The following is a 22,829-nucleotide window of genomic DNA, read 5'->3' on the forward strand; positions in this document are numbered from 1 at the left end:
TGCCCACGGACAGAGCCTTATTTAATGGATTCCTGACATTAGTTTGCAGCATAGCATAACGTAGACGTTCAGCGACTGATTTTGTCACCTGGGACCCTTTTTCCCAAAGTCATGAGTTAGAAAACTAAGGAAAAAGGAGGTAAAATCCTAGAGGGAGCGTAAGGAACCTTAAAGGTAGAAAGAAACCAAAGTCTTAAGTCTCCAGAGACTCCATGGAAATAAAGATGGAAATTTAAAAAGAGATCTACAAAAAAAGAAGCCATTAAGTTGTTGCACAGAGAGAACCCACACTTATCCTACCTCAGTTTCCTTAAGGTTTAAGCTGAAAAACTCTGTAGATATCCCCAATCCATGGAGCGAATAGGCCGAAACCACATGCCGAAAGGAGCCCGCTGAGATTGGCCAGGGGAAACAAACGTCCGTACGGGAGATGCCCACGGCCAGAGCCTTATCCAATGGATTCCTGACATTAGTTTGCAGCACAGCATATACCAGAGTCAATAACTTGTAAAGTAGACGGTCAGCGACTGATTTCGTCACCTGGGACCTGTGTGCCCAAAGTCATGAGTTAGTTGCAGCTGAAATGCGGACTGCAGCTTTCCCTCAATCACTGGCGCTACAACAAGGCCCCGTGTAGCCCATGCCTAAGGCCTATGGCTTTTAGATTGCAAACTCTTCCAGGTGCCGTGTTATTTCCTATACTTTCTGATTCCTTCTCTTGTGGAATAAAGTTTCGAATACAGTTCCCAGTTCACAGTCAGCCCTAGCACTCGTGATGTCGCCTCTGACAAGGACAGAGAAAGAGACACCCTTCCCTTTCTCCACACTGCTATCAGTACCTATTCTAAGGACTGGGACACATGTGAGATCCCCACTGGTGTCGGCCGGGGCAGCCAACATGCGCAACATGGCCGGTTAGCTCAGCTGGTTAGAGCGTGGTGCTAATAACGCCAAGGTCGCGGGTTCGATCCCCGTACGGGCCAGTCCGTCTCCTCTTTTTTGACCGTACCAGTCTCAAACTCCTTTTTCTCCCTACTGCCTAGATCTGGTGGGTGGAAATTGCTGCTGTCTTCATTTAAGCAGGTTACCGTGATGGCAAGCACCATACCCATTCCTCGTTAGTATAGTGGTGAGTATCCCCGCCTGTCACGCGGGAGACCGGGGTTCGATTCCCCGACGGGGAGGCAATTGTTTTCTTTGTGCACCAAAGAAAACTCAGGAAAAAGGAATCCAAAGTCTTAAGTCTCCAGAGTCTCCAGAGTCTCCATGGAAATAAAGATGGAATTTTAAAAAGAGATCTACAAAAAAAGAAGTCATTAAGTCGTTGCACAGAGAGAACCCACACTTATCCTACCTCAGTTTCCTGAAGGTTTAAGCTGAAAAACTCTGTAGATTGGCCAGGGGAAACAAATGTCCGTACGGGAGATGCCCACGGACAGAGCCTTATTTAATGGATTCCTGACATTAGTTTGCAGCATAGCATAACGTAGACGTTCAGCGACTGATTTTGTCACCTGGGACCCTTTTTCCCAAAGTCATGAGTTAGAAAACTAAGGAAAAAGGAGGTAAAATCCTAGAGGGAGCGTAAGGAACCTTAAAGGTAGAAAGAAACCAAAGTCTTAAGTCTCCAGAGACTCCATGGAAATAAAGATGGAAATTTAAAAAGAGATCTACAAAAAAAGAAGCCATTAGGTTGTTGCACCGAGAGAACCCACACTTATCCTACCTCAGTTTCCTTAAGGTTTAAGCTGAAAAACTCTGTAGATATCCCCAATCCATGGAGCGAATAGGCCGAAACCACATGCCGAAAGGAGCCCGCTGAGATTGGCCAGGGGAAACAAACGTCCGTACGGGAGATGCCCACGGCCAGAGCCTTATCCAATGGATTCCTGACATTAGTTTGCAGCACAGCATATACCAGAGTCAATAACTTGTAAAGTAGACGGTCAGCGACTGATTTCGTCACCTGGGACCTGTGTGCCCAAAGTCATGAGTTAGTTGCAGCTGAAATGCGGACTGCAGCTTTCCCTCAATCACTGGCGCTACAACAAGGCCCCGTGTAGCCCATGCCTAAGGCCTATGGCTTTTAGATTGCAAACTCTTCCAGGTGCCGTGTTATTTCCTATACTTTCTGATTCCTTCTCTTGTGGAATAAAGTTTCGAATACAGTTCCCAGTTCACAGTCAGCCCTAGCACTCGTGATGTCGCCTCTGACAAGGACAGAGAAAGAGACACCCTTCCCTTTCTCCACACTGCTATCAGTACCTATTCTAAGGACTGGGACACATGTGAGATCCCCACTGGTGTCGGCCGGGGCAGCCAACATGCGCAACATGGCCGGTTAGCTCAGCTGGTTAGAGCGTGGTGCTAATAACGCCAAGGTCGCGGGTTCGATCCCCGTACGGGCCAGTCCGTCTCCTCTTTTTTGACCGTACCAGTCTCAAACTCCTTTTTCTCCCTACTGCCTAGATCTGGTGGGTGGAAATTGCTGCTGTCTTCATTTAAGCAGGTTACCGTGATGGCAAGCACCATACCCATTCCTCGTTAGTATAGTGGTGAGTATCCCCGCCTGTCACGCGGGAGACCGGGGTTCGATTCCCCGACGGGGAGGCAATTGTTTTCTTTGTGCACCAAAGAAAACTCAGGAAAAAGGAATCCAAAGTCTTAAGTCTCCAGAGTCTCCAGAGTCTCCATGGAAATAAAGATGGAATTTTAAAAAGAGATCTACAAAAAAAGAAGCCATTAAGTCGTTGCACAGAGAGAACCCACACTTATCCTACCTCAGTTTCCTGAAGGTTTAAGCTGAAAAACTCTGTAGATTGGCCAGGGGAAACAAATGTCCATACGGGAGATGCCCACGGACAGAGCCTTATTTAATGGATTCCTGACATTAGTTTGCAGCATAGCATAACGTAGACGTTCAGCGACTGATTTTGTCACCTGGGACCCTTTTTCCCAAAGTCATGAGTTAGAAAACTAAGGAAAAAGGAGGTAAAATCCTAGAGGGAGCGTAAGGAACCTTAAAGGTAGAAAGAAACCAAAGTCTTAAGTCTCCAGAGACTCCATGGAAATAAAGATGGAAATTTAAAAAGAGATCTACAAAAAAAGAAGCCATTAGGTTGTTGCACCGAGAGAACCCACACTTATCCTACCTCAGTTTCCTTAAGGTTTAAGCTGAAAAACTCTGTAGATATCCCCAATCCATGGAGCGAATAGGCCGAAACCACATGCCGAAAGGAGCCCGCTGAGATTGGCCAGGGGAAACAAACGTCCGTACGGGAGATGCCCACGGCCAGAGCCTTATCCAATGGATTCCTGACATTAGTTTGCAGCACAGCATATACCAGAGTCAATAACTTGTAAAGTAGACGGTCAGCGACTGATTTCGTCACCTGGGACCTGTGTGCCCAAAGTCATGAGTTAGTTGCAGCTGAAATGCGGACTGCAGCTTTCCCTCAATCACTGGCGCTACAACAAGGCCCCGTGTAGCCCATGCCTAAGGCCTATGGCTTTTAGATTGCAAACTCTTCCAGGTGCCGTGTTATTTCCTATACTTTCTGATTCCTTCTCTTGTGGAATAAAGTTTCGAATACAGTTCCCAGTTCACAGTCAGCCCTAGCACTCGTGATGTCGCCTCTGACAAGGACAGAGAAAGAGACACCCTTCCCTTTCTCCACACTGCTATCAGTACCTATTCTAAGGACTGGGACACATGTGAGATCCCCACTGGTGTCGGCCGGGGCAGCCAACATGCGCAACATGGCCGGTTAGCTCAGCTGGTTAGAGCGTGGTGCTAATAACGCCAAGGTCGCGGGTTCGATCCCCGTACGGGCCAGTCCGTCTCCTCTTTTTTGACCGTACCAGTCTCAAACTCCTTTTTCTCCCTACTGCCTAGATCTGGTGGGTGGAAATTGCTGCTGTCTTCATTTAAGCAGGTTACCGTGATGGCAAGCACCATACCCATTCCTCGTTAGTATAGTGGTGAGTATCCCCGCCTGTCACGCGGGAGACCGGGGTTCGATTCCCCGACGGGGAGGCAATTGTTTTCTTTGTGCACCAAAGAAAACTCAGGAAAAAGGAATCCAAAGTCTTAAGTCTCCAGAGTCTCCAGAGTCTCCATGGAAATAAAGATGGAATTTTAAAAAGAGATCTACAAAAAAAGAAGCCATTAAGTCGTTGCACAGAGAGAACCCACACTTATCCTACCTCAGTTTCCTGAAGGTTTAAGCTGAAAAACTCTGTAGATTGGCCAGGGGAAACAAATGTCCGTACGGGAGATGCCCACGGACAGAGCCTTATTTAATGGATTCCTGACATTAGTTTGCAGCATAGCATAACGTAGACGTTCAGCGACTGATTTTGTCACCTGGGACCCTTTTTCCCAAAGTCATGAGTTAGAAAACTAAGGAAAAAGGAGGTAAAATCCTAGAGGGAGCGTAAGGAACCTTAAAGGTAGAAAGAAACCAAAGTCTTAAGTCTCCAGAGACTCCATGGAAATAAAGATGGAAATTTAAAAAGAGATCTACAAAAAAAGAAGCCATTAGGTTGTTGCACCGAGAGAACCCACACTTATCCTACCTCAGTTTCCTTAAGGTTTAAGCTGAAAAACTCTGTAGATATCCCCAATCCATGGAGCGAATAGGCCGAAACCACATGCCGAAAGGAGCCCGCTGAGATTGGCCAGGGGAAACAAACGTCCGTACGGGAGATGCCCACGGCCAGAGCCTTATCCAATGGATTCCTGACATTAGTTTGCAGCACAGCATATACCAGAGTCAATAACTTGTAAAGTAGACGGTCAGCGACTGATTTCGTCACCTGGGACCTGTGTGCCCAAAGTCATGAGTTAGTTGCAGCTGAAATGCGGACTGCAGCTTTCCCTCAATCACTGGCGCTACAACAAGGCCCCGTGTAGCCCATGCCTAAGGCCTATGGCTTTTAGATTGCAAACTCTTCCAGGTGCCGTGTTATTTCCTATACTTTCTGATTCCTTCTCTTGTGGAATAAAGTTTCGAATACAGTTCCCAGTTCACAGTCAGCCCTAGCACTCGTGATGTCGCCTCTGACAAGGACAGAGAAAGAGACACCCTTCCCTTTCTCCACACTGCTATCAGTACCTATTCTAAGGACTGGGACACATGTGAGATCCCCACTGGTGTCGGCCGGGGCAGCCAACATGCGCAACATGGCCGGTTAGCTCAGCTGGTTAGAGCGTGGTGCTAATAACGCCAAGGTCGCGGGTTCGATCCCCGTACGGGCCAGTCCGTCTCCTCTTTTTTGACCGTACCAGTCTCAAACTCCTTTTTCTCCCTACTGCCTAGATCTGGTGGGTGGAAATTGCTGCTGTCTTCATTTAAGCAGGTTACCGTGATGGCAAGCACCATACCCATTCCTCGTTAGTATAGTGGTGAGTATCCCCGCCTGTCACGCGGGAGACCGGGGTTCGATTCCCCGACGGGGAGGCAATTGTTTTCTTTGTGCACCAAAGAAAACTCAGGAAAAAGGAATCCAAAGTCTTAAGTCTCCAGAGTCTCCAGAGTCTCCATGGAAATAAAGATGGAATTTTAAAAAGAGATCTACAAAAAAAGAAGCCATTAAGTCGTTGCACAGAGAGAACCCACACTTATCCTACCTCAGTTTCCTGAAGGTTTAAGCTGAAAAACTCTGTAGATATCCCCAATCCATGGAGCGAATAGGCCGAAACCACATGCCGAAAGGAGCCCGCTGAGATTGGCCAGGGGAAACAAACGTCCGTACGGGAGATGCCCACGGACAGAGCCTTATTTAATGGATTCCTGACATTAGTTTGCAGCAGAGCATAACGTAGACGTTCAGCGACTGATTTTGTCACCTGGGACCCTTTTTCCCAAAGTCATGAGTTAGAAAACTAAGGAAAAAGGAGGTAAAATCCTAGAGGGAGCGTAAGGAACCTTAAAGGTAGAAAGAAACCAAAGTCTTAAGTCTCCAGAGTCTCCATGGAAATAAAGATGGAATTTTAAAAAGAGATCTACAAAAAAAGAAGCCATTAAGTTGTTGCACAGAGAGAACCCACACTTATCCTACCTCAGTTTCCTGAAGGTTTAAGCTGAAAAACTCTGTAGATATCCCCAATCCATGGAGCGAATAGGCCGAAACCACATGCCGAAAGGAGCCCGCTGAGATTGGCCAGGGGAAACAAACGTCCGTACGGGAGATGCCCACGGACAGAGCCTTATTTAATGGATTCCTGACATTAGTTTGCAGCAGAGCATAACGTAGACGTTCAGCGACTGATTTTGTCACCTGGGACCCTTTTTCCCAAAGTCATGAGTTAGAAAACTAAGGAAAAAGGAGGTAAAACAAACAAACGTCCGTACGGGAGATGCCCACGGCCAGAGCCTTATCCAATGGATTCCTGACATTAGTTTGCAGCACAGCATATACCAGAGTCAATAACTTGTAAAGTAGACGGTCAGCGACTGATTTCGTCACCTGGGACCTGTGTGCCCAAAGTCATGAGTTAGTTGCAGCTGAAATGCGGACTGCAGCTTTCCCTCAATCACTGGCGCTACAACAAGGCCCCGTGTAGCCCATGCCTAAGGCCTATGGCTTTTAGATTGCAAACTCTTCCAGGTGCCGTGTTATTTCCTATACTTTCTGATTCCTTCTCTTGTGGAATAAAGTTTCGAATACAGTTCCCAGTTCACAGTCAGCCCTAGCACTCGTGATGTCGCCTCTGACAAGGACAGAGAAAGAGACACCCTTCCCTTTCTCCACACTGCTATCAGTACCTATTCTAAGGACTGGGACACATGTGAGATCCCCACTGGTGTCGGCCGGGGCAGCCAACATGCGCAACATGGCCGGTTAGCTCAGCTGGTTAGAGCGTGGTGCTAATAACGCCAAGGTCGCGGGTTCGATCCCCGTACGGGCCAGTCCGTCTCCTCTTTTTTGACCGTACCAGTCTCAAACTCCTTTTTCTCCCTACTGCCTAGATCTGGTGGGTGGAAATTGCTGCTGTCTTCATTTAAGCAGGTTACCGTGATGGCACGCACCATACCCATTCCACGTTAGTATAGTGGTGAGTATCCCCGCCTGTCACGCGGGAGACCGGGGTTCGATTCCCCGACGGGGAGGCAATTGTTTTCTTTGTGCACCAAAGAAAACTCAGGAAAAAGGAATCCAAAGTCTTAAGTCTCCAGAGTCTCCAGAGTCTCCATGGAAATAAAGATGGAATTTTAAAAAGAGATCTACAAAAAAAGAAGCCATTAAGTCGTTGCACAGAGAGAACCCACACTTATCCTACCTCAGTTTCCTGAAGGTTTAAGCTGAAAAACTCTGTAGATATCCCCAATCCATGGAGCGAATAGGCCGAAACCACATGCCGAAAGGAGCCCGCTGAGATTGGCCAGGGGAAACAAACGTCCGTACGGGAGATGCCCACGGACAGAGCCTTATTTAATGGATTCCTGACATTAGTTTGCAGCAGAGCATAACGTAGACGTTCAGCGACTGATTTTGTCACATGGGACCCTTTTTCCCAAAGTCATGAGTTAGAAAACTAAGGAAAAAGGAGGTAAAATCCTAGAGGGAGCGTAAGGAACCTTAAAGGTAGAAAGAAACCAAAGTCTTAAGTCTCCAGAGTCTCCATGGAAATAAAGATGGAATTTTAAAAAGAGATCTACAAAAAAAGAAGCCATTAAGTTGTTGCACAGAGAGAACCCACACTTATCCTACCTCAGTTTCCTGAAGGTTTAAGCTGAAAAACTCTGTAGATATCCCCAATCCATGGAGCGAATAGGCCGAAACCACATGCCGAAAGGAGCCCGCTGAGATTGGCCAGGGGAAACAAACGTCCGTACGGGAGATGCCCACGGACAGAGCCTTATTTAATGGATTCCTGACATTAGTTTGCAGCAGAGCATAACGTAGACGTTCAGCGACTGATTTTGTCACCTGGGACCCTTTTTCCCAAAGTCATGAGTTAGAAAACTAAGGAAAAAGGAGGTAAAACAAACAAACGTCCGTACGGGAGATGCCCACGGCCAGAGCCTTATCCAATGGATTCCTGACATTAGTTTGCAGCACAGCATATACCAGAGTCAATAACTTGTAAAGTAGACGGTCAGCGACTGATTTCGTCACCTGGGACCTGTGTGCCCAAAGTCATGAGTTAGTTGCAGCTGAAATGCGGACTGCAGCTTTCCCTCAATCACTGGCGCTACAACAAGGCCCCGTGTAGCCCATGCCTAAGGCCTATGGCTTTTAGATTGCAAACTCTTCCAGGTGCCGTGTTATTTCCTATACTTTCTGATTCCTTCTCTTGTGGAATAAAGTTTCGAATACAGTTCCCAGTTCACAGTCAGCCCTAGCACTCGTGATGTCGCCTCTGACAAGGACAGAGAAAGAGACACCCTTCCCTTTCTCCACACTGCTATCAGTACCTATTCTAAGGACTGGGACACATGTGAGATCCCCACTGGTGTCGGCCGGGGCAGCCAACATGCGCAACATGGCCGGTTAGCTCAGCTGGTTAGAGCGTGGTGCTAATAACGCCAAGGTCGCGGGTTCGATCCCCGTACGGGCCAGTCCGTCTCCTCTTTTTTGACCGTACCAGTCTCAAACTCCTTTTTCTCCCTACTGCCTAGATCTGGTGGGTGGAAATTGCTGCTGTCTTCATTTAAGCAGGTTACCGTGATGGCAAGCACCATACCCATTCCTCGTTAGTATAGTGGTGAGTATCCCCGCCTGTCACGCGGGAGACCGGGGTTCGATTCCCCGACGGGGAGGCAATTGTTTTCTTTGTGCACCAAAGAAAACTCAGGAAAAAGGAATCCAAAGTCTTAAGTCTCCAGAGTCTCCAGAGTCTCCATGGAAATAAAGATGGAATTTTAAAAAGAGATCTACAAAAAAAGAAGCCATTAAGTCGTTGCACAGAGAGAACCCACACTTATCCTACCTCAGTTTCCTGAAGGTTTAAGCTGAAAAACTCTGTAGATATCCCCAATCCATGGAGCGAATAGGCCGAAACCACATGCCGAAAGGAGCCCGCTGAGATTGGCCAGGGGAAACAAACGTCCGTACGGGAGATGCCCACGGACAGAGCCTTATTTAATGGATTCCTGACATTAGTTTGCAGCAGAGCATAACGTAGACGTTCAGCGACTGATTTTGTCACCTGGGACCCTTTTTCCCAAAGTCATGAGTTAGAAAACTAAGGAAAAAGGAGGTAAAATCCTAGAGGGAGCGTAAGGAACCTTAAAGGTAGAAAGAAACCAAAGTCTTAAGTCTCCAGAGTCTCCATGGAAATAAAGATGGAATTTTAAAAAGAGATCTACAAAAAAAGAAGCCATTAAGTTGTTGCACAGAGAGAACCCACACTTATCCTACCTCAGTTTCCTGAAGGTTTAAGCTGAAAAACTCTGTAGATATCCCCAATCCATGGAGCGAATAGGCCGAAACCACATGCCGAAAGGAGCCCGCTGAGATTGGCCAGGGGAAACAAACGTCCGTACGGGAGATGCCCACGGACAGAGCCTTATTTAATGGATTGCTGACATTAGTTTGCAGCAGAGCATAACGTAGACGTTCAGCGACTGATTTTGTCACCTGGGACCCTTTTTCCCAAAGTCATGAGTTAGAAAACTAAGGAAAAAGGAGGTAAAATCCTAGAGGGAGTGTAAGGAACCTTAAAGGTAGAAAGAAACCAAAGTCTTAAGTCTCCAGAGTCTCCATGGAAATAAAGATGGAATTTTAAAAAGAGATCTACAAAAAAAGAAGCCATTAAGTTGTTGCACAGAGAGAACCCACACTTATCCTACCTCAGTTTCCTGAAGGTTTAAGCTGAAAAACTCTGTAGATATCCCCAATCCATGGAGCGAATAGGCCGAAACCACATGCCGAAAGGAGCCCGCTGAGATTGGCCAGGGGAAACAAACGTCCGTACGGGAGATGCCCACGGACAGAGCCTTATTTAATGGATTCCTGACATTAGTTTGCAGCAGAGCATAACGTAGACGTTCAGCGACTGATTTTGTCACCTGGGACCCTTTTTCCCAAAGTCATGAGTTAGAAAACTAAGGAAAAAGGAGGTAAAACAAACAAACGTCCGTACGGGAGATGCCCACGGCCAGAGCCTTATCCAATGGATTCCTGACATTAGTTTGCAGCACAGCATATACCAGAGTCAATAACTTGTAAAGTAGACGGTCAGCGACTGATTTCGTCACCTGGGACCTGTGTGCCCAAAGTCATGAGTTAGTTGCAGCTGAAATGCGGACTGCAGCTTTCCCTCAATCACTGGCGCTACAACAAGGCCCCGTGTAGCCCATGCCTAAGGCCTATGGCTTTTAGATTGCAAACTCTTCCAGGTGCCGTGTTATTTCCTATACTTTCTGATTCCTTCTCTTGTGGAATAAAGTTTCGAATACAGTTCCCAGTTCACAGTCAGCCCTAGCACTCGTGATGTCGCCTCTGACAAGGACAGAGAAAGAGACACCCTTCCCTTTCTCCACACTGCTATCAGTACCTATTCTAAGGACTGGGACACATGTGAGATCCCCACTGGTGTCGGCCGGGGCAGCCAACATGCGCAACATGGCCGGTTAGCTCAGCTGGTTAGAGCGTGGTGCTAATAACGCCAAGGTCGCGGGTTCGATCCCCGTACGGGCCAGTCCGTCTCCTCTTTTTTGACCGTACCAGTCTCAAACTCCTTTTTCTCCCTACTGCCTAGATCTGGTGGGTGGAAATTGCTGCTGTCTTCATTTAAGCAGGTTACCGTGATGGCAAGCACCATACCCATTCCTCGTTAGTATAGTGGTGAGTATCCCCGCCTGTCACGCGGGAGACCGGGGTTCGATTCCCCGACGGGGAGGCAATTGTTTTCTTTGTGCACCAAAGAAAACTCAGGAAAAAGGAATCCAAAGTCTTAAGTCTCCAGAGTCTCCAGAGTCTCCATGGAAATAAAGATGGAATTTTAAAAAGAGATCTACAAAAAAAGAAGCCATTAAGTCGTTGCACAGAGAGAACCCACACTTATCCTACCTCAGTTTCCTGAAGGTTTAAGCTGAAAAACTCTGTAGATATCCCCAATCCATGGAGCGAATAGGCCGAAACCACATGCCGAAAGGAGCCCGCTGAGATTGGCCAGGGGAAACAAACGTCCGTACGGGAGATGCCCACGGACAGAGCCTTATTTAATGGATTCCTGACATTAGTTTGCAGCAGAGCATAACGTAGACGTTCAGCGACTGATTTTGTCACCTGGGACCCTTTTTCCCAAAGTCATGAGTTAGAAAACTAAGGAAAAAGGAGGTAAAATCCTAGAGGGAGCGTAAGGAACCTTAAAGGTAGAAAGAAACCAAAGTCTTAAGTCTCCAGAGTCTCCATGGAAATAAAGATGGAATTTTAAAAAGAGATCTACAAAAAAAGAAGCCATTAAGTTGTTGCACAGAGAGAACCCACACTTATCCTACCTCAGTTTCCTGAAGGTTTAAGCTGAAAAACTCTGTAGATATCCCCAATCCATGGAGCGAATAGGCCGAAACCACATGCCGAAAGGAGCCCGCTGAGATTGGCCAGGGGAAACAAACGTCCGTACGGGAGATGCCCACGGACAGAGCCTTATTTAATGGATTGCTGACATTAGTTTGCAGCAGAGCATAACGTAGACGTTCAGCGACTGATTTTGTCACCTGGGACCCTTTTTCCCAAAGTCATGAGTTAGAAAACTAAGGAAAAAGGAGGTAAAATCCTAGAGGGAGTGTAAGGAACCTTAAAGGTAGAAAGAAACCAAAGTCTTAAGTCTCCAGAGTCTCCTTTCTCCATGGAAATAAAGATGGAATTTTAAAAAGAGATCTACAAAAAAAGAAGCCATTAAGTCGTTGCACAGAGAGAACCCACACTTATCCTACCTCAGTTTCCTGAAGGTTTAAGCTGAAAAACTCTGTAGATATCCCCAATCCATGGAGCGAATAGGCCGAAACCACACAGTCAGCCCTAGCACTCGTGATGTCGCCTCTGACAAGGACAGAGAAAGAGACACCCTTCCCTTTCTCCACACTGCTATCAGTACCTATTCTAAGGACTGGGACACATGTGAGATCCCCACTGGTGTCGGCCGGGGCAGCCGACATGCGCAACATGGCCGGTTAGCTCAGCAGCTGGTTAGAGCGTGGTGCTAATAACGCCAAGGTCGCGGGTTCGATCCCCGTACGGGCCAGTCCGTCTCCTCTTTTTTGACCGTACCAGTCTCAAACTCCTTTTTCTCCCTACTGCCTAGATCTGGTGGGTGGAAATTGCTGCTGTCTTCATTTAAGCAGGTTACCGTGATGGCAAGCACCATACCCATTCCTCGTTAGTATAGTGGTGAGTATCCCCGCCTGTCATGCGGGAGACCGGGGTTCGATTCCCCTACGGGGAGGCAATTGTTTTCTTTGTGCACCAAAGAAAACTCAGGAAAATGGAATCCAAAGTCTTAAGGCTCCAGAGTCTCCAGAGACTCCATGGAAATAAAGATGGAATTTTAAGAAGAGATCTACAAAAAAAGAAGCCATTAAGTCGTTGCACAGAGAGAACCCACACTTATCCTACCTCAGTTTCCTGAAGGTTTAAGCTGAAAAACTCTGTAGATATCCCCAATCCATGGAGCGAATAGGCCGAAACCACATGCCGAAAGGAGCCCGCTGAGATTGGCCAGGGGAAACAAACGTCCGTACGGGAGATGCCCACGGACAGAGCCTTATTTAATGGATTCCTGACATTAGTTTGCAGCAGAGCATAACGTAGACGTTCAGCGACTGATTTTGTCACCTGGGACCCTTTTTCCCAAAGTCATGAGTTAGAAAACTAAGGAAAAAGGAGGTAAAATCCTAGAGGGAGCGTAAGGAACCTTAAAGGTAGAAAGAAACCAAAGTCTTAAGTCTCCAGAGACTCCATGGAAATAAAGATGGAAATTTAAAAAGAGATCTACAAAAAAAGAAGCCATTAAGTTGTTGCACCGAGAGAACCCACACTTATCCTACCTCAGTTTCCTTAAGGTTTAAGCTGAAAAACTCTGTAGATATCCCCAATCCATGGAGCGAATAGGCCGAAACCACATGCCGAAAGGAGCCCGCTGAGATTGGCCAGGGGAAACAAACGTCCGTACGGGAGATGCCCACGGCCAGAGCCTTATCCAATGGATTCCTGACATTAGTTTGCAGCACAGCATATACCAGAGTCAATAACTTGTAAAGTAGACGGTCAGCGACTGATTTCGTCACCTGGGACCCGTTTGCCCAAAGTCATGAGTTAGTTGCAGCTGAAATGCGGACTGCAGCTTTCCCTCAATCACTGGCGCTACAACAAGGCCCCGTGTAGCCCATGCCTAAGGCCTATGGCTTTTAGATTGCAAACTCTTCCAGGTGCCGTGTTATTTCCTATACTTTCTGATTCCTTCTCTTGTGGAATAAAGTTTCGAATACAGTTCCCTGTTCACAGTCAGCCCTAGCACTCGTGATGTCGCCTCTGACAAGGACAGAGAAAGAGACACCCTTCCCTTTCTCCACACTGCTATCAGTACCTATTCTAAGGACTGGGACACATGTGAGATCCCCACTGGTGTCGGCCGGGGCAGCCGACATGCGCAACATGGCCGGTTAGCTCAGCTGGTTAGAGCGTGGTGCTAATAACGCCAAGGTCGCGGGTTCGATCCCCGTACGGGCCAGTCCGTCTCCTCTTTTTTGACCGTACCAGTCTCAAACTCCTTTTTCTCCCTACTGCCTAGATCTGGTGGGTGGAAATTGCTGCTGTCTTCATTTAAGCAGGTTACCGTGATGGCAAGCACCATACCCATTCCTCGTTAGTATAGTGGTGAGTAACCCCGCCTGTCACGCGGGAGACCGGGGTTCGATTCCCCGACGGGGAGGCAATTGTTTTCTTTGTGCACCAAAGAAAACTCAGGAAAAGGAATCCAAAGTCTTAAGTCTCCAGAGTCTCCAGAGACTCCATGGAAATAAAGATGGAATTTTAAGAAGAGATCTACAAAAAAAGAAGCCATTAAGTCGTTGCACAGAGAGAACCCACACTTATCCAACTCAGTTTCCTGAAGGTTTAAGTTAAAAACTCTGTAGATATCCCCAATCCATGGAGCGAATAGGCCGAAACCACATGCCGAAAGGAGCCCGCTGAGATTGGCCAGGGGAAACAAACGTCCGTACGGGAGATGCCCACGGCCAGAGCCTTATTTAATGGATTCCTGACATTAGTTTGCAGCAGAGCATAACGTAGACGTTCAGCGACTGATTTTGTCACCTGGGACCCTTTTTCCCAAAGTCATGAGTTAGAAAACTAAGGAAAAAGGAGGTAAAATCCTAGAGGGAGCGTAAGGAACCTTAAAGGTAGAAAGAAACCAAAGTCTTAAGTCTCCAGAGACTCCATGGAAATAAAGATGGAAATTTAAAAAGAGATCTACAAAAAAAGAAGCCATTAAGTTGTTGCACCGAGAGAACCCACACTTATCCTACCTCAGTTTCCTTAAGGTTTAAGCTGAAAAACTCTGTAGATATCCCCAATCCATGGAGCGAATAGGCCGAAACCACATGCCGAAAGGAGCCCGCTGAGATTGGCCAGGGGAAACAAACGTCCGTACGGGAGATGCCCACGGCCAGAGCCTTATCCAATGGATTCCTGACATTAGTTTGCAGCACAGCATATACCAGAGTCAATAACTTGTAAAGTAGACGGTCAGCGACTGATTTCGTCACCTGGGACCCGTTTGCCCAAAGTCATGAGTTAGTTGCAGCTGAAATGCGGACTGCAGCTTTCCCTCAATCACTGGCGCTACAACAAGGCCCCGTGTAGCCCATGCCTAAGGCCTATGGCTTTTAGATTTCAAACTCTTCCAGGTGCCGTGTTATTTCCTATACTTTCTGATTCCTTCTCTTGTGGAATAAAGTTTCGAATACAGTTCCCAGTTCACAGTCAGCCCTAGCACTCGTGATGTCGCCTCTGACAAGGACAGAGAAAGAGACACCCTTCCCTTTCTCCACACTGCTATCAGTACCTATTCTAAGGACTGGGACACATGTGAGATCCCCAGTGGTGTCGGCCGGGGCAGCCAACATGCGCAACATGGCTGGTTAGCTCAGCTGGTTAGAGAGTGGTGCTAATAACGCCAAGGTCGCGGGTTCGATCCCCGTACGGGCCAGTCCGTCTCCTCTTTTTTGACCGTAACAGTCTCAAACTCCTTTTTCTCCCTACTGCCTAGATCTGGTGGGTGGAAATTGCTGCTGTCTTCATTTAAGCAGGTTACCGTGATGGCAAGCACCATACCCATTCCTCGTTAGTATAGTGGTGAGTATCCCCGCCTGTCACGCGGGAGACCGGGGTTCGATTCCCCGACGGGGAGGCAATTGTTTTCTTTGTGCACCAAAGAAAACTCAGGAAAAAGGAATCCAAAGTCTTAAGTCTCCAGAGTCTCCAGAGTCTCCATGGAAATAAAGATGGAATTTTAAAAAGAGATCTACAAAAAAAGAAGCCATTAAGTCGTTGCACAGAGAGAACCCACACTTATCCTACCTCAGTTTCCTGAAGGTTTAAGCTGAAAAACTCTGTAGATATCCCCAATCCATGGAGCGAATAGGCCGAAACCACATGCCGAAAGGAGCCCGCTGAGATTGGCCAGGGGAAACAAACGTCCGTACGGGAGATGCCCACGGACAGAGCCTTATTTAATGGATTCCTGACATTAGTTTGCAGCAGAGCATAACGTAGACGTTCAGCGACTGATTTTGTCACCTGGGACCCTTTTTCCCAAAGTCATGAGTTAGAAAACTAAGGAAAAAGGAGGTAAAATCCTAGAGGGAGCGTAAGGAACCTTAAAGGTAGAAAGAAACCAAAGTCTTAAGTCTCCAGAGACTCCATGGAAATAAAGATGGAAATTTAAAAAGAGATCTACAAAAAAAGAAGCCATTAAGTTGTTGCACCGAGAGAACCCACACTTATCCTACCTCAGTTTCCTTAAGGTTTAAGCTGAAAAACTCTGTAGATATCCCCAATCCATGGAGCGAATAGGCCGAAACCACATGCCGAAAGGAGCCCGCTGAGATTGGCCAGGGGAAACAAACGTCCGTACGGGAGATGCCCACGGCCAGAGCCTTATCCAATGGATTCCTGACATTAGTTTGCAGCACAGCATATACCAGAGTCAATAACTTGTAAAGTAGACGGTCAGCGACTGATTTCGTCACCTGGGACCCGTTTGCCCAAAGTCATGAGTTAGTTGCAGCTGAAATGCGGACTGCAGCTTTCCCTCAATCACTGGCGCTACAACAAGGCCCCGTGTAGCCCATGCCTAAGGCCTATGGCTTTTAGATTGCAAACTCTTCCAGGTGCCGTGTTATTTCCTATACTTTCTGATTCCTTCTCTTGTGGAATAAAGTTTCGAATACAGTTCCCAGTTCACAGTCAGCCCTAGCACTCGTGATGTCGCCTCTGACAAGGACAGAGAAAGAGACACCCTTCCCTTTCTCCACACTGCTATCAGTACCTATTCTAAGGACTGGGACACATGTGAGATCCCCACTGGTGTCGGCCGGGGCAGCCGACATGCGCAACATGGCCGGTTAGCTCAGCTGGTTAGAGCGTGGTGCTAATAACGCCAAGGTCGCGGGTTCGATCCCCGTACGGGCCAGTCTGTCTCCTCTTTTTTGACCGTACCAGTCTCATACTCCTTTTTCTCCCTACTGCCTAGATCTGGTGGGTGGAAATTGCTGCTGTCTTCATTTAAGCAGGTTACCGTGATGGCAAGCACCATACCCATTCCTCGTTAGTATAATGGTGAGTATCCCCGCCTGTCACGCGGGAGACCGGGGTTCGATTCCCCGACGGGGAGGCAATTGTTTTCTTTGTGCACCAAAGAAAACTCAGGAAAAAGGAATCCAAAGTCTTAAGTCTCCAGAGTCTCCAGAGTCTCCATGGAAATAAAGATGGAATTTTAAAAAGAGATCTACAAAAAAAGAAGCCATTAAGTCGTTGCACAGAGAGAACCCACACTTATCCTACCTCAGTTTCCTGAAGGTTTAAGCTGAAAAACTCTGTAGATATCCCCAATCCATGGAGCGAATAGGCCGAAACCACATGCCGAAAGGAGCCCGCTGAGATTGGCCAGGGGAAACAAACGTCCGTACGGGAGATGCCCACGGACAGAGCCTTATTTAATGGATTGCTGACATTAGTTTGCAGCAGAGCATAACGTAGACGTTCAGCGACTGATTTTGTCACCTGGGACCCTTTTTCCCAAAGTCATGAGTTAGAAAACTAAGGAAAAAGGAGGTAAAATCCTAGAGGGAGTGTAAGGAACCTTAAAGGTAGAAAGAAACCAAAGTCTTAAGTCTCCAGAGTCTCCTTTCTCCATGGAAATAAAGATGGAATTTTAAAAAGAGATCTACAAAAAAAGAAGCCATTAAGTCGTTGCACAGAGAGAACCCACACTTATCCTACCTCAGTTTCCTGAAGGTTTAAGCTGAAAAACTCTGTAGATATCCCCAATCCATAGGCCGAAACCACACAGTCAGCCCTAGCACTCGTGATGTCGCCTCTGACAAGGACAGAGAAAGAGACACCCTTCCATTTCTCCACACTGCTATCAGTACCTATTCTAAGGACTGGGACACATGTGAGATCCCCACTGGTGTCGGCCGGGGCAGCCGACATGCGCAACATGGCCGGTTAGCTCAGCTGGTTAGAGCGTGGTGCTAATAACGCCAAGGTCACGGGTTCGATCCCCGTACGGGCCAGTCCGTCTCCTCTTTTTTGACCGTACCAGTCTCAAACTCCTTTTTCTCCCTACTGCCTAGATCTGGTGGGTGGAAATTGCTGCTGTCTTCATTTAAGCAGGTTACCGTGATGGCAAGCACCATACCCATTCCTCGTTAGTATAGTGGTGAGTATCCCCGCCTGTCACGCGGGAGACCGGGGTTCGATTCCCCGACGGGGAGGCAATTGTTTTCTTTGTGCACCAAAGAAAACTCAGGAAAATGGAATCCAAAGTCTTAAGTCTCCAGAGTCTCCAGAGACTCCATGGAAATAAAGATGGAATTTTAAGAAGAGATCTACAAAAAAAGAAGCCATTAAGTCGTTGCACAGAGAGAACCCACACTTATCCTACCTCAGTTTCCTGAAGGTTTAAGCTGAAAAACTCTGTAGATATCCCCAATCCATGGAGCGAATAGGCCGAAACCACATGCCGAAAGGAGCCCGCTGAGATTGGCCAGGGGAAACAAACGTCCGTACGGGAGATGCCCACGGACAGAGCCTTATTTAATGGATTCCTGACATTAGTTTGCAGCAGAGCATAACGTAGACGTTCAGCGACTGATTTTGTCACCTGGGACCCTTTTTCCCAAAGTCATGAGTTAGAAAACTAAGGAAAAAGGAGGTAAAATCCTAGAGGGAGCGTAAGGAACCTTAAAGGTAGAAAGAAACCAAAGTCTTAAGTCTCCAGAGACTCCATGGAAATAAAGATGGAAATTTAAAAAGAGATCTACAAAAAAAGAAGCCATTAAGTTGTTGCACCGAGAGAACCCACACTTATCCTACCTCAGTTTCCTTAAGGTTTAAGCTGAAAAACTCTGTAGATATCCCCAATCCATGGAGCGAATAGGCCGAAACCACATGCCGAAAGGAGCCCGCTGAGATTGGCCAGGGGAAACAAACGTCCGTACGGGAGATGCCCACGGCCAGAGCCTTATCCAATGGATTCCTGACATTAGTTTGCAGCACAGCATATACCAGAGTCAATAACTTGTAAAGTAGACGGTCAGCGACTGATTTCGTCACCTGGGACCCGTTTGCCCAAAGTCATGAGTTAGTTGCAGCTGAAATGCGGACTGCAGCTTTCCCTCAATCACTGGCGCTACAACAAGGCCCCGTGTAGCCCATGCCTAAGGCCTATGGCTTTTAGATTGCAAACTCTTCCAGGTGCCGTGTTATTTCCTATACTTTCTGATTCCTTCTCTTGTGGAATAAAGTTTCGAATACAGTTCCCAGTTCACAGTCAGCCCTAGCACTCGTGATGTCGCCTCTGACAAGGACAGAGAAAGAGACACCCTTCCCTTTCTCCACACTGCTATCAGTACCTATTCTAAGGACTGGGACACATGTGAGATCCCCACTGGTGTCGGCCGGGGCAGCCGACATGCGCAACATGGCCGGTTAGCTCAGCTGGTTAGAGCGTGGTGCTAATAACGCCAAGGTCGCGGGTTCGATCCCCGTACGGGCCAGTCCGTCTCCTCTTTTTTGACCGTACCAGTCTCAAACTCCTTTTTCTCCCTACTGCCTAGATCTGGTGGGTGGAAATTGCTGCTGTCTTCATTTAAGCAGGTTACCGTGATGGCAAGCACCATACCCATTCCTCGTTAGTATAGTGGTGAGTATCCCCGCCTGTCACGCGGGAGACCGGGGTTCGATTCCCCGACGGGGAGGCAATTGTTTTCTTTGTGCACCAAAGAAAACTCAGGAAAAAGGAATCCAAAGTCTTAAGTCTCCAGAGTCTCCATGGAAATAAAGATGGAATTTTAAAAAGAGATCTACAAAAAAAGAAGCCATTAAGTCGTTGCACAGAGAGAACCCACACTTATCCTACCTCAGTTTCCTGAAGGTTTAAGCTGAAAAACTCTGTAGATATCCCCAATCCATGGAGCGAATAGGCCGAAACCACATGCCGAAAGGAGCCCGCTGAGATTGGCCAGGGGAAACAAACGTCCGTACGGGAGATGCCCACGGACAGAGCCTTATTTAATGGATTCCTGACATTAGTTTGCAGCAGAGCATAACGTAGACGTTCAGCGACTGATTTTGTCACCTGGGACCCTTTTTCCCAAAGTCATGAGTTAGAAAACTAAGGAAAAAGGAGGTAAAATCCTAGAGGGAGCGTAAGGAACCTTAAAGGTAGAAAGAAACCAAAGTCTTAAGTCTCCAGAGTCTCCATGGAAATAAAGATGGAATTTTAAAAAGAGATCTACAAAAAAAGAAGCCATTAAGTTGTTGCACAGAGAGAACCCACACTTATCCTACCTCAGTTTCCTGAAGGTTTAAGCTGAAAAACTCTGTAGATATCCCCAATCCATGGAGCGAATAGGCCGAAACCACATGCCGAAAGGAGCCCGCTGAGATTGGCCAGGGGAAACAAACGTCCGTACGGGAGATGCCCACGGACAGAGCCTTATTTAATGGATTCCTGACATTAGTTTGCAGCAGAGCATAACGTAGACGTTCAGCGACTGATTTTGTCACCTGGGACCCTTTTTCCCAAAGTCATGAGTTAGAAAACTAAGGAAAAAGGAGGTAAAATCCTAGAGGGAGCGTAAGGAACCTTAAAGGTAGAAAGAAACCAAAGTCTTAAGTCTCCAGAGACTCCATGGAAATAAAGATGGAAATTTAAAAAGAGATCTACAAAAAAAGAAGCCATTAAGTTGTTGCACCGAGAGAACCCACACTTATCCTACCTCAGTTTCCTTAAGGTTTAAGCTGAAAAACTCTGTAGATATCCCCAATCCATGGAGCGAATAGGCCGAAACCACATGCCGAAAGGAGCCCGCTGAGATTGGCCAGGGGAAACAAACGTCCGTACGGGAGATGCCCACGGCCAGAGCCTTATCCAATGGATTCCTGACATTAGTTTGCAGCACAGCATATACCAGAGTCAATAACTTGTAAAGTAGACGGTCAGCGACTGATTTCGTCACCTGGGACCCGTTTGCCCAAAGTCATGAGTTAGTTGCAGCTGAAATGCGGACTGCAGCTTTCCCTCAATCACTGGCGCTACAACAAGGCCCCGTGTAGCCCATGCCTAAGGCCTATGGCTTTTAGATTGCAAACTCTTCCAGGTGCCGTGTTATTTCCTATACTTTCTGATTCCTTCTCTTGTGGAATAAAGTTTCGAATACAGTTCCCAGTTCACAGTCAGCCCTAGCACTCGTGATGTCGCCTCTGACAAGGACAGAGAAAGAGACACCCTTCCCTTTCTCCACACTGCTATCAGTACCTATTCTAAGGACTGGGACACATGTGAGATCCCCACTGGTGTCGGCCGGGGCAGCCGACATGCGCAACATGGCCGGTTAGCTCAGCTGGTTAGAGCGTGGTGCTAATAACGCCAAGGTCGCGGGTTCGATCCCCGTACGGGCCAGTCCGTCTCCTCTTTTTTGACCGTACCAGTCTCAAACTCCTTTTTCTCCCTACTGCCTAGATCTGGTGGGTGGAAATTGCTGCTGTCTTCATTTAAGCAGGTTACCGTGATGGCAAGCACCATACCCATTCCTCGTTAGTATAGTGGTGAGTATCCCCGCCTGTCACGCGGGAGACCGGGGTTTGATTCCCCGAAGGGGAGGCAATTGTTTTCTTTGTGCACCAAAGAAAACTCTGGAAAAAGTAATCCAAAGTCTTAAGTCTCCAGAGTCTCCAGAGTCTCCATGGAAATAAAGATGGAATTTTAAAAAGAGATCTACAAAAAAAGAAGCCATTAAGTCGTTGCACAGAGAGAACCCACACTTATCCTACCTCAGTTTCCTGAAGGTTTAAGCTGAAAAACTCTGTAGATATCCCCAATCCATGGAGCGAATAGGCCGAAACCACATGCTGAAAGGAGCCCGCTGAGATTGGCCAGGGGAAACAAACGTCCGTACGGGAGATGCCCACGGACAGAGCCTTATTTAATGGATTCCTGACATTAGTTTGCAGCAGAGCATAACGTAGACGTTCAGCGACTGATTTTGTCACCTGGGACCCTTTTTCCCAAAGTCATGAGTTAGAAAACTAAGGAAAAAGGAGGTAAAATCCTAGAGGGAGCGTAAGGAACCTTAAAGGTAGAAAGAAACCAAAGTCTTAAGTCTCCAGAGACTCCATGGAAATAAAGATGGAAATTTAAAAAGAGATCTACAAAAAAAGAAGCCATTAAGTTGTTGCACCGAGAGAACCCACACTTATCCTACCTCAGTTTCCTTAAGGTTTAAGCTGAAAAACTCTGTAGATATCCCCAATCCATGGAGCGAATAGGCCGAAACCACATGTCGAAAGGAGCCCGCTGAGATTGGCCAGGTGAAACAAACGTCCGTACGGGAGATGCCCACGGCCAGAGCCTTATCCAATGGATTCCTGACATTAGTTTGCAGCACAGCATATACCAGAGTCAATAACTTGTAAAGTAGACGGTCAGCGACTGATTTCGTCACCTGGGACCCGTTTGCCCAAAGTCATGAGTTAGTTGCAGCTGAAATGCGGACTGCAGCTTTCCCTCAATCACTGGCGCTACAACAAGGCCCCGTGTAGCCCATGCCTAAGGCCTATGGCTTTTAGATTGCAAACTCTTCCAGGTGCCGTGTTATTTCCTATACTTTCTGATTCCTTCTCTTGTGGAATAAAGTTTTGAATACAGTTCCCAGTTCACAGTCAGCCCTAGCACTCGTGATGTCGCCTCTGACAAGGACAAAGAAAGAGACACCCTTCCCTTTCTCCACACTGCTATCAGTACCTATTCTAAGGACTGGGACACATGTGAGATCCCCACTGGTGTCGGCCGGGGCAGCCAACATGCGCAACATGGCCGGTTAGCTCAGCTGGTTAGAGCGTGGTGCTAATAACGCCAAGGTCGCGGGTTCGATCCCCGTACGGGCCAGTCCGTCTCCTCTTTTTTGACAGTACCAGTCTCAAACTCCTTTTTCTCCCTACTGCCTAGATCTGGTGGGTGGAAACTGCTGCTGTCTTCATTTAAGCAGGTTACCGTGATGGCAAGCACCATACCCATTCCTCGTTAGTATAATGGTGAGTATCCCCGCCTGTCATGCGGGAGACTGGGGTTCAATTCCCCGACG

At 47.3% G+C, this 22,829-nt stretch overlaps 23 non-coding genes across 23 annotated transcripts; all 23 read left to right on the top strand.

Annotated features, from left to right (window-relative positions):
- Positions 1-909: 909 nt before the first annotated feature.
- TRNAI-AAU (transfer RNA isoleucine (anticodon AAU)) lies at positions 910-983 on the top strand. Its single transcript has one exon. It is a non-coding gene; the product is annotated as a tRNA-Ile (tRNA).
- Positions 984-1,112: 129 nt separating this feature from the next.
- Positions 1,113-1,184, top strand: TRNAD-GUC (transfer RNA aspartic acid (anticodon GUC)). Its single transcript has one exon. It is a non-coding gene; the product is annotated as a tRNA-Asp (tRNA).
- A 1,151-nt stretch (positions 1,185-2,335) lies between these two features.
- TRNAI-AAU (transfer RNA isoleucine (anticodon AAU)) lies at positions 2,336-2,409 on the top strand. Its single transcript has one exon. It is a non-coding gene; the product is annotated as a tRNA-Ile (tRNA).
- A 129-nt stretch (positions 2,410-2,538) lies between these two features.
- On the top strand, positions 2,539-2,610 carry TRNAD-GUC (transfer RNA aspartic acid (anticodon GUC)). Its single transcript has one exon. It is a non-coding gene; the product is annotated as a tRNA-Asp (tRNA).
- Positions 2,611-3,761: 1,151 nt separating this feature from the next.
- Positions 3,762-3,835, top strand: TRNAI-AAU (transfer RNA isoleucine (anticodon AAU)). The gene has a single exon. It is a non-coding gene; the product is annotated as a tRNA-Ile (tRNA).
- Positions 3,836-3,964: 129 nt separating this feature from the next.
- On the top strand, positions 3,965-4,036 carry TRNAD-GUC (transfer RNA aspartic acid (anticodon GUC)). The gene has a single exon. It is a non-coding gene; the product is annotated as a tRNA-Asp (tRNA).
- A 1,151-nt stretch (positions 4,037-5,187) lies between these two features.
- TRNAI-AAU (transfer RNA isoleucine (anticodon AAU)) lies at positions 5,188-5,261 on the top strand. Its single transcript has one exon. It is a non-coding gene; the product is annotated as a tRNA-Ile (tRNA).
- Positions 5,262-5,390: 129 nt separating this feature from the next.
- Positions 5,391-5,462, top strand: TRNAD-GUC (transfer RNA aspartic acid (anticodon GUC)). The gene has a single exon. It is a non-coding gene; the product is annotated as a tRNA-Asp (tRNA).
- A 1,378-nt stretch (positions 5,463-6,840) lies between these two features.
- On the top strand, positions 6,841-6,914 carry TRNAI-AAU (transfer RNA isoleucine (anticodon AAU)). Its single transcript has one exon. It is a non-coding gene; the product is annotated as a tRNA-Ile (tRNA).
- Positions 6,915-8,493: 1,579 nt separating this feature from the next.
- TRNAI-AAU (transfer RNA isoleucine (anticodon AAU)) lies at positions 8,494-8,567 on the top strand. The gene has a single exon. It is a non-coding gene; the product is annotated as a tRNA-Ile (tRNA).
- A 129-nt stretch (positions 8,568-8,696) lies between these two features.
- On the top strand, positions 8,697-8,768 carry TRNAD-GUC (transfer RNA aspartic acid (anticodon GUC)). The gene has a single exon. It is a non-coding gene; the product is annotated as a tRNA-Asp (tRNA).
- Positions 8,769-10,577: 1,809 nt separating this feature from the next.
- TRNAI-AAU (transfer RNA isoleucine (anticodon AAU)) lies at positions 10,578-10,651 on the top strand. Its single transcript has one exon. It is a non-coding gene; the product is annotated as a tRNA-Ile (tRNA).
- A 129-nt stretch (positions 10,652-10,780) lies between these two features.
- Positions 10,781-10,852, top strand: TRNAD-GUC (transfer RNA aspartic acid (anticodon GUC)). The gene has a single exon. It is a non-coding gene; the product is annotated as a tRNA-Asp (tRNA).
- Positions 10,853-13,610: 2,758 nt separating this feature from the next.
- TRNAI-AAU (transfer RNA isoleucine (anticodon AAU)) lies at positions 13,611-13,684 on the top strand. Its single transcript has one exon. It is a non-coding gene; the product is annotated as a tRNA-Ile (tRNA).
- Positions 13,685-15,295: 1,611 nt separating this feature from the next.
- Positions 15,296-15,367, top strand: TRNAD-GUC (transfer RNA aspartic acid (anticodon GUC)). Its single transcript has one exon. It is a non-coding gene; the product is annotated as a tRNA-Asp (tRNA).
- A 1,210-nt stretch (positions 15,368-16,577) lies between these two features.
- On the top strand, positions 16,578-16,651 carry TRNAI-AAU (transfer RNA isoleucine (anticodon AAU)). Its single transcript has one exon. It is a non-coding gene; the product is annotated as a tRNA-Ile (tRNA).
- A 129-nt stretch (positions 16,652-16,780) lies between these two features.
- TRNAD-GUC (transfer RNA aspartic acid (anticodon GUC)) lies at positions 16,781-16,852 on the top strand. The gene has a single exon. It is a non-coding gene; the product is annotated as a tRNA-Asp (tRNA).
- Positions 16,853-17,682: 830 nt separating this feature from the next.
- TRNAI-AAU (transfer RNA isoleucine (anticodon AAU)) lies at positions 17,683-17,756 on the top strand. The gene has a single exon. It is a non-coding gene; the product is annotated as a tRNA-Ile (tRNA).
- Positions 17,757-17,885: 129 nt separating this feature from the next.
- On the top strand, positions 17,886-17,957 carry TRNAD-GUC (transfer RNA aspartic acid (anticodon GUC)). The gene has a single exon. It is a non-coding gene; the product is annotated as a tRNA-Asp (tRNA).
- A 1,210-nt stretch (positions 17,958-19,167) lies between these two features.
- Positions 19,168-19,241, top strand: TRNAI-AAU (transfer RNA isoleucine (anticodon AAU)). Its single transcript has one exon. It is a non-coding gene; the product is annotated as a tRNA-Ile (tRNA).
- A 129-nt stretch (positions 19,242-19,370) lies between these two features.
- Positions 19,371-19,442, top strand: TRNAD-GUC (transfer RNA aspartic acid (anticodon GUC)). Its single transcript has one exon. It is a non-coding gene; the product is annotated as a tRNA-Asp (tRNA).
- A 1,632-nt stretch (positions 19,443-21,074) lies between these two features.
- Positions 21,075-21,148, top strand: TRNAI-AAU (transfer RNA isoleucine (anticodon AAU)). The gene has a single exon. It is a non-coding gene; the product is annotated as a tRNA-Ile (tRNA).
- Positions 21,149-22,559: 1,411 nt separating this feature from the next.
- Positions 22,560-22,633, top strand: TRNAI-AAU (transfer RNA isoleucine (anticodon AAU)). Its single transcript has one exon. It is a non-coding gene; the product is annotated as a tRNA-Ile (tRNA).
- The last annotated feature ends 196 nt before the right edge of the window (positions 22,634-22,829 follow it).

The sequence above is a fragment of the Hyla sarda genome, chromosome 4 (genome assembly GCF_029499605.1).
Source record: "Hyla sarda isolate aHylSar1 chromosome 4, aHylSar1.hap1, whole genome shotgun sequence".
Taxonomy (NCBI): Eukaryota; Metazoa; Chordata; class Amphibia; order Anura; family Hylidae; genus Hyla; species Hyla sarda.